This window comes from Dendroctonus ponderosae, unplaced genomic scaffold, assembly GCF_020466585.1.
Source record: "Dendroctonus ponderosae isolate FM_Combo_2020 unplaced genomic scaffold, Dpon_F_20191213v2 Dpon_F_20191213_6, whole genome shotgun sequence".
NCBI lineage: Eukaryota > Metazoa > Arthropoda > Insecta > Coleoptera > Curculionidae > Dendroctonus > Dendroctonus ponderosae.
Genome location: NW_026018814.1, coordinates 13,972,302 through 13,980,066, shown reverse-complemented (window position 1 = coordinate 13,980,066; position 7,765 = coordinate 13,972,302). Strand labels below are relative to the sequence as shown.

General features: G+C 33.9%; 1 protein-coding gene across 1 annotated transcript in view; it reads left to right on the top strand.

The window, feature by feature from the left end:
- The first annotated feature begins 360 nt into the window (after window positions 1-360).
- The window catches only part of LOC109543812 (homeobox protein homothorax), a 250,340-nt gene continuing 242,935 nt past the window's right edge, over window positions 361-7,765 (top strand). Inside the window, exons 1-2 of the mRNA XM_019913687.2 lie at window positions 361-526; window positions 709-741. The gene's annotated coding sequence lies outside the window, so the exon portion shown is untranslated. The remainder of the gene's footprint in view (window positions 527-708; window positions 742-7,765) is intronic.

The window sequence follows — 7,765 nt, the reverse complement described above, 5'->3', positions numbered from 1 at the left end:
AACTCCAAACTTTTATTAAAGAAAAGTGTTTGACTTTCCTGCTATTGATGGTGAAAGTTCTGGGAAGATAGATTGGATGCCACCCTGTATATTGTTTGAGAATTGCGTTCTAAATACAGCAGATCACATAATGAATTTAGTTAAAATAATGTATATTATTATTATAGGAAATACCCGGTTTTCATTGAGCATAAAATGACTATTGTGCGCCTGATCTAAGTTGTTTATCTTTACCGGTTTATACTTGGTCAAAAAAAAATTATTCAGACGAGTAAAACGATAAATGAGCGAAAAACTAGCAAATATTCGATGTACCTACTACAAGCTAGGAATGAAATAAATTGTTAGTTTCTTTGCGTCTCTTGCCAGTCGTGGTCATATTTACTTGGGAATATATCGGCTATCCAAATATTGGCAGTTTGGTGCTGAAAAGTGTGTTATTGGGCATTTAGATCAACTAAAGTGAACTTTTGCACACAGCCGATACGGAGATGGTTCAGCATAGAGTCCCGCATCCAGAAGCCAGGTAAGATCGGTCTCTAATATACAGAGTGTTCGGAAAAATGTAGGCATTTTTAAAAAACACTTGGCTTGAGACGGGGGAGGTTTTTTGAGAACGAACAGATATTTCACTGTTTTTTTACATTCCAGTTTCAATGGACCTTAGAGTTATTTCCTGTACATTAAACACCTTTCTTTTGTTTCCAGGTGACGGTCGTTGTTGGATGTTGTGGGATTTAGGTAAGTTTGGCTTTACATTTTCCCTGGAAGATCGCTTTCAGATATTGTTGGCTTGTATTTTACTATATTAGTGCATGTAATGTTTATGCGACCAAAAACGACGAGAAAGTATCTGCATTCTGTATTGCGTTATTTCAATTTCTTGTTTTAATACGAGCGCAACAGCAAAAATGTAAAACAAGTGTCTTTTTTGTGTGAAGTGCACTTTCTATTGCCTTCTAATTTGTTGCATTTATTGTTGTTTCCTTTTGTGAATTACATTCTAAATTAAAGAGGTCTATTCTCAATAGGGATTTGTTCTATTTTCGAAAACAAAATTTTTTACTCGGTTTTTATGCCTTTAAAATTTAGTTTCCTACTACATTTTCTTTTAAATTTCATAATTGTAAATATCAATTTTTTGGTGCAAGATATTAATAATGTTTACCGCCTTGTATTTTAACTTGAAATCTTCAGTGCTCGATACAGAACACCCGTAAATTTGGTTCCTCTTCCATCAGCAGCTTATTCATAATAAGGATCTAAACTTTGACTTCATTGACCGCTTTTTTCAATGCACATGTTTCATGATTTCCATATATATACAGGGTGGGCCGCTAAGAGAGGTAGTCGGACGTATCTCACAAACTATTAGTCTTATCGATTTCAAGTAAAACAATATATAAGTAAAGTGGCTCCGGGAAACGGCCCGAAATCACTTTAAAGCTTGCAAAATGGCCGCTAGAGGGCGAAATTGCAATAGTAAATTTTAAATACGGATTTTCAGCCGTTTCAGATAGGCTGACGTAGGTTGGAAGTACCTTCATTCTATTCTTGACAAAATTTCACTTATTTCTTGTGGGAGTACTATTGTTCTATGTAGTCAAATAAAGAAGTGGGGGAATCTCAAATATTGGTTGCAAAAGTTTATGATAGCTCCGTACTGGCTTAATTAAATGCAAAATTTTAATTCTAGTTAAAAAGCTCTTTATTTAGTTTAACTCATGCTAAAAAATATTCGCTGTTATGATTGCCTCTTTGGCCGCGAGAGGGCTTGTTATCAAAGGTCGAGAAACTTTGTCGTTTTTCTTCAATTTTTTAAATGTAAAGATATGCAGGGGATTCAAAATTGGCGTCATTCCTTTTAAGGGAGCTTSCATTAGGAWGCTCCCTTGGGGAGTATCAGAAAAATATTGAAATTTTTTTTTTCCCAAAATTTTTTGAATATATTAACAGTTGAAGATCGAATTTCAACTTTGTTATTAAGCATTATTTTGAAACAATCCCACGTTGGATTGGCAGCCTATTGGAAAACTTAAGCATTCAAAAAGAAAAATTACGATCTTTGCTCCAAATTACGAAAAATTTTGATATTGAAAAAGTTTTTTGTCATTAACAGATAGTTACAGGTGGATAGCCCTTGTCAATAATAACAATAATTTGTCAAACTGTGACTTACTTTGAATTTCCTTTCACGAATTTGCTAATATGCGATTAGTTCAGGGGAAATGCTACAGTAACATAGCAGTAGCTGTAAGAACTCATGCCAACAAAGGGCGAAGAGAGTGGTTCCAGGAAGATAGTGGACGATAGATGTTCGGGTTCCAGGCACAGAGGAGCAAGTATTGGACATAACTGCAGCAGAGCCTTCCAGGGGCACTCAGAGCACAATAACTGACACTTTCTCAAGAACCAAGTAAATACCGAGGAAAGGCGTTTGTACGATACACACAGCACAAGGAGATGCAAATGGAGCACGAGTTAATTAACTGAATACGAGAAGCTGCTTGATAAGAGCGGATAATAAGGAGATTACACACGCACTAGCTTGTTTGGAGTTAACCATTCAAATGTTTGGTGTTGTATGGAGAATTTATGTAAACACAAAACCCCGCAGAATTCGAGGTTATGAGAACAGGTTGACATTTCGTCAACAAATCTTGTTGAATTAACCTTTTATCCTTGTCTATCTTATTGTCAGTCTGTATAATTCCATGGTTACCGGAGTTTTAAATAATTAAATAATTACGAAACAACAGGTATTCGCGCAATGTTAATTAGCCAGATTACCTTGAAAAACATTGCTGCCATATTTCTGATATAGTTTTTTGCAAATTTCTCAGTTTTTAATAACAATTAATTTCTTTTACTATTTTTTCTGTACTCCTATAACAGCGCCAGACAACACCTCCAGAGGAATGACGCCAATTTTGAATCACCCTGTATAGTATTTAAGTCGCCTATCAAGAGAACGAAAAATGAGACAAAATAGTGAAAACCCCAAGTCGATAATTTTTCTCACCTTTTTTTTCTAATTTTTTTTTCTCATTATGCTCATTTTGCGGTAAATTTCCGTCGATTTTAGGACAACGCTTATTGTGGTAGATGGATAGGACAAGGCAGTTTATTCCCGTGGCCAGCTAGGTCGCCCGATCTTACGTGTATAGACTTTTACTTGTGGGGGAGAGTAAAAAAGATTGTTTTCCAAACTAGACCAACTTCCAAACAGGACCTAATAGACAAAATTAAGGATGCAATTCATCACATTCCTATCTCAGAAGTAGAGAGTGCTGTTTTATATACGCAGAGGCAGGCTTGAGCAATGCATTCGAAATGACAGCAAACATTTTGAGCATCTAAGCAGGCTTTAATCCCAAGGGTGCATTTCATCCAAATAATACTCATAATGCGTTAAATAAAACAATCGGTTCTTCTCAGGACCGATTGTTTTGTTAACAACCCAACAATATCATTGTTATTGTCAAATTGCTTATATCTTCGGTTAGAACAAATATATCGGTGTGCGGTTTTCACTAGTTTGCTTCATTTTTTATACTCTTTCTAAGCATCAAAAAAAATATGTATCATTCCATTTAAAAAAATTAAGAAAATCGAAAAAGTTTGACGACTTTTTATAACGCGCCCTCTGGCGGCCAAAGGGGCAATCATATCGGCCAATATTTTATAGCAGGTGTTAACGTAAATCAAGAGTTATTCAATTGCAATTCAGGCGTTGAATTTGGTTAAGCCAATACGGAGCTATTAACAACTTGTTGAATCGTTATTTGACCTTCCCCGCCACTTTATTTGTCTAGCTAGAACAATAATACTGCCACAACAAATAACTGAACGTTTGTCAAGAAAAGAATTAAAGTATTTGCAACCTACCTTAGCCTGTCCTAAACCGCTAAAAATCCGTATTTAAAATTTACTATTGTAATTTCGCCATTTTGAAAACTTCAAAGTTATTTCTGGCCATTACCCTGAGCAACTTTACTAATATATGTTAGATTTCGATCGACTTAAAAATCGATAGGACTAAGAGTTTGTGAGATATGGCCGATCCCCTCTCTTAGTGAACCACCCTGTACAATAAAACGATTTCTTTAAATGGCACCATCAAACTTTTTTCAGACAACTTGAAAATTTTGCTATGATTAAACAATAAGAAACCAAACTATACGATGCTAAATAAATTAGGGGTTTGCATTTAAAATAAGAAAGTTAGGTGGTAGTTTTATTACACCCTGTATAGCTAGAGGGCTCAATGTGTTTTGCGTGGTTTCAGCCCGACTCGTTATGACCGGAAACAAAATTTTAAGTTTCTAGAACAACTGCAAGTTGAAAAACTTCTAATGCACGGTCTACGTAAATCACCCTGCATAGTAATTGTATTTGACAAAATAAAAAATATTTTTACAGTACCAAAACCTGATATTTTCAAAACGTATCAATGTTCACAGCGAAAATGCTCAAGGATCCAGTCAAAATTCGATTAGCAAAAATGTAACTTCTTCAATTGTATATGTATTTAATCTTGTACTCTATCATTTAGTTGACCGTGGTTTATCTTGTCCAAATGTCCTCGATTCATTCAAAACTGTTATAACATTCCATTCTTGTCAGGTATAAGAAATTCCGAAGCGATTTCAAGATACCTGTCAGACCGAAGAGATTTGTTGCCCGTTTAGACTTGAAGATATGTATAATTTGCCCCCTAACCGCAGCTTAAAGAGCTGTGATCATTTATTCGAAAATTTAAGTGAATTACTTTAATAATTATAATTATTGAAGGAATGTCAGCGGTCTATGATATATGCTTAATACGGGTCCAGATGTGAAAAACCACATTTATCTGTTAGGAGTTTGATTTATTTGCTTTGGGTGTTACAGGTGGACACAATTGGTCGTTTTTCTTGTAGGAAATAAACGGCACACGATTTATTGAAGATTAGGCGATGGTTTAATATTGTACAAATGTAACGAACAGCATCATATACATATAAGGTAATTATGTCGAGCAACACCCCGCTATTATTTCTCAGCACGGCATAATTTTGAAAACCAGTTTAAATAAATTGTATTTACGTTTACAAGACATATATTATATTTTGCAAGCGTCAGAAAATATTCAGGACGTATTTTTACTTGAAGAGCAGCAACAAAAGTTGCAAATAGAGCGGAATAAAGACGCATTTGCCACAAATGATACCAAAATAGAATTTGTTTCAATTTCTGATTAATTCATAACGATATAATCAAATTAATTTAGCTTTATTGGAAAAAACATGTTTAGTTGTACGAGAGAACTGAGTAGCTCCTGCTGTTACCATATATGGTAACGCGTGTTCAATTGCTAGGTTTGCACAAGTTTTTAAAATATTAACTGCATTGAGATAATATGTCGCCAAACCATTGGGGAACACAAATATATTTTTTTTTATTTTAATAGAGTGCTTTTTAATGACATACTAATATCTAAGAAGGTGATTTTCGAACCGCCATTAAGATAAAACTTGAATCAAGATACATTTTCCGATAAACCTAAACAAAATTTTATTATTTTTACCGTTGTCCCTACGGGTTGGGTATTGAATATTTTCAGTAAGAAATGCCACTCTATATCTGAAAACATAAATTTATTTTGGTCGCATTCATTTTTGACCAAAGCTAATCTTTCGATTTTATAACTCCCGGCGCATGATTTTAGCGTTAAAAAGTCGAAAAACACCTTTAAATGTCAATTAGATTTGAGTAGAGTTTCTAATTCCAGAAAAATGAGATTTATTTTATTTTAAGAAAACAACTTTACATAAATTGCTTAATTAAATGGCTAACAAAAAAGTTGTTGGAAGTGGGTGCTCTGAATTAAAAGTGCTGTTTCCCCCGTTTACGAATGGGTTTTTGTGTTTTTGCTCATATTTTGTTCGTATAGTTTTACAGGAAGCCATTCGTTTTCTTCAATATTCTAAATTGTTGAGAGAAGGATTCGCTACATTGCGCTCATTAAAAAAATCCCTACTATTAAGATCGGGGAATCCTGCTGGCCATGGCTAATGTCATCTGCAGCCTACTTAACGATCGGGATAAACTGTACTTAAATTTCAACACGCTGTATCTCAAAGAGGTTGCTGTTGTCGAGCATATGTTGATGGAACTAAAATTTTTGTATTGAGTCTCGTACCGCCCCTAAAAGCTTATCAATTTATTGAAAGTCGTATAAATTTGCTCAATTTGATGCATCCATTTAAAACATTTATTTAACGTTGAAGTGCCATAAATTAATGGCTTAAGAATTAAATAAAGTATTGAGGAAATGACTGACACACACGTGCGATTTTCATAACATTTACAAAAACTGAGCATAAATATTGCTGTATTTCAATGATACAACTTTGAATTTGGTTGTTTAAACCTGTGCCCTAAAAATTAAGTGCCTAACAGTAATAATTTGAAGAAATCTACTTTTATGATCAATGATATCAAAGAAAACACGTGCTACAAAATGAGTAAAATAGGATCAAAATACACGAGTTGTTTTTAAAAATATTGTCAGTCTGCTGTAGCTGCTGCTAGCTGTATAAAATCATATACGATTTTCATCACATGATCTATTTGTCTTCAATACATCCTAATCAGTGTGATCCAACCGTTAAGTCCAGTTGCATTCGGTATTTTTCAGAAGATAAATGTTAATAGATATGTACGTAGCAACTTTAAGGATTGGCCATACAACTCTAATTCCTAGAATTGCATTTGCTTATTTACGGACTGTGCAGCAGATTGCAGCCAAGATTAGGCTAAAATTTCACGTTTTCTCTCCCGTTCTTCCCGAGCTAAAGCGTTCATTTTTAGATCACTACCGAGAAGACTAAATGGCGCTTTTACAAAGTGAAGCATCGCTGAAGAAATTTTGGCAGTTTTGTCAAAGAAATGTTAATTTCAAATGGTTTTAAATAAATTCTTGTTGTTTTGAGTCAAAAAGCGAACTCTGAGCGCAAGAGTGCTAATTTTTATATCACAGAAATAACTTAATGGCTCTTTTGGAAAGTGAAGCATTGCCTAAGAAATCAAAAAATGTCGGCAGTTTCCTCAAAAAATTATTAATTTCAAAAGCCTTCAATTTAGCTGTTTCGGTTTATTGCAAAACTGACTCAAACACGACGCGCCATTTTCTACGTTTCTCAATAATTAGTTGAGCCAAAGAGTTAGTTTTTATATCAATTAATAAATAATTGAAATGTCTTTTCAATTATAACAACGCGAGTGAGGAAATCCTGCGTGTGCAAAAACTGAAAATCAGACATTTATCGCTTTAGCAATAATTGAAAAATAGTAGAAAAAATAATAAGAATTTTTATGTGACTTTTATGGTCGGTGAATTAAGAAGAACCAAGGCAGCTAAACATTTCGCTAAATTTTAATGTATATAAAAAATATGACTGCTGTTTACTTCCAAATAAAGACATACGTGTTTGCAAGAACAAAAACTCCCTTCAAATTCGGGTTTTGTCATTATGCTCCGAATATGTAAGCTGGAATCCTAACATTTTCTGGCGTAAGATTTTTTAAGTTGACGAATAAGGTAAATATTGCATTATTTCCCACATTTATATTAATAACTTTCAAGTTGCACATGTAACATCAATTTATGGTCAAAACTTCAAGCTACTAACACCCATTTCTACACAAATTGTACATTCCTTTATCAATATCAACAGTACTTTTTAATAATATTCAAAACTAAAAATCAATCGAATCAAGT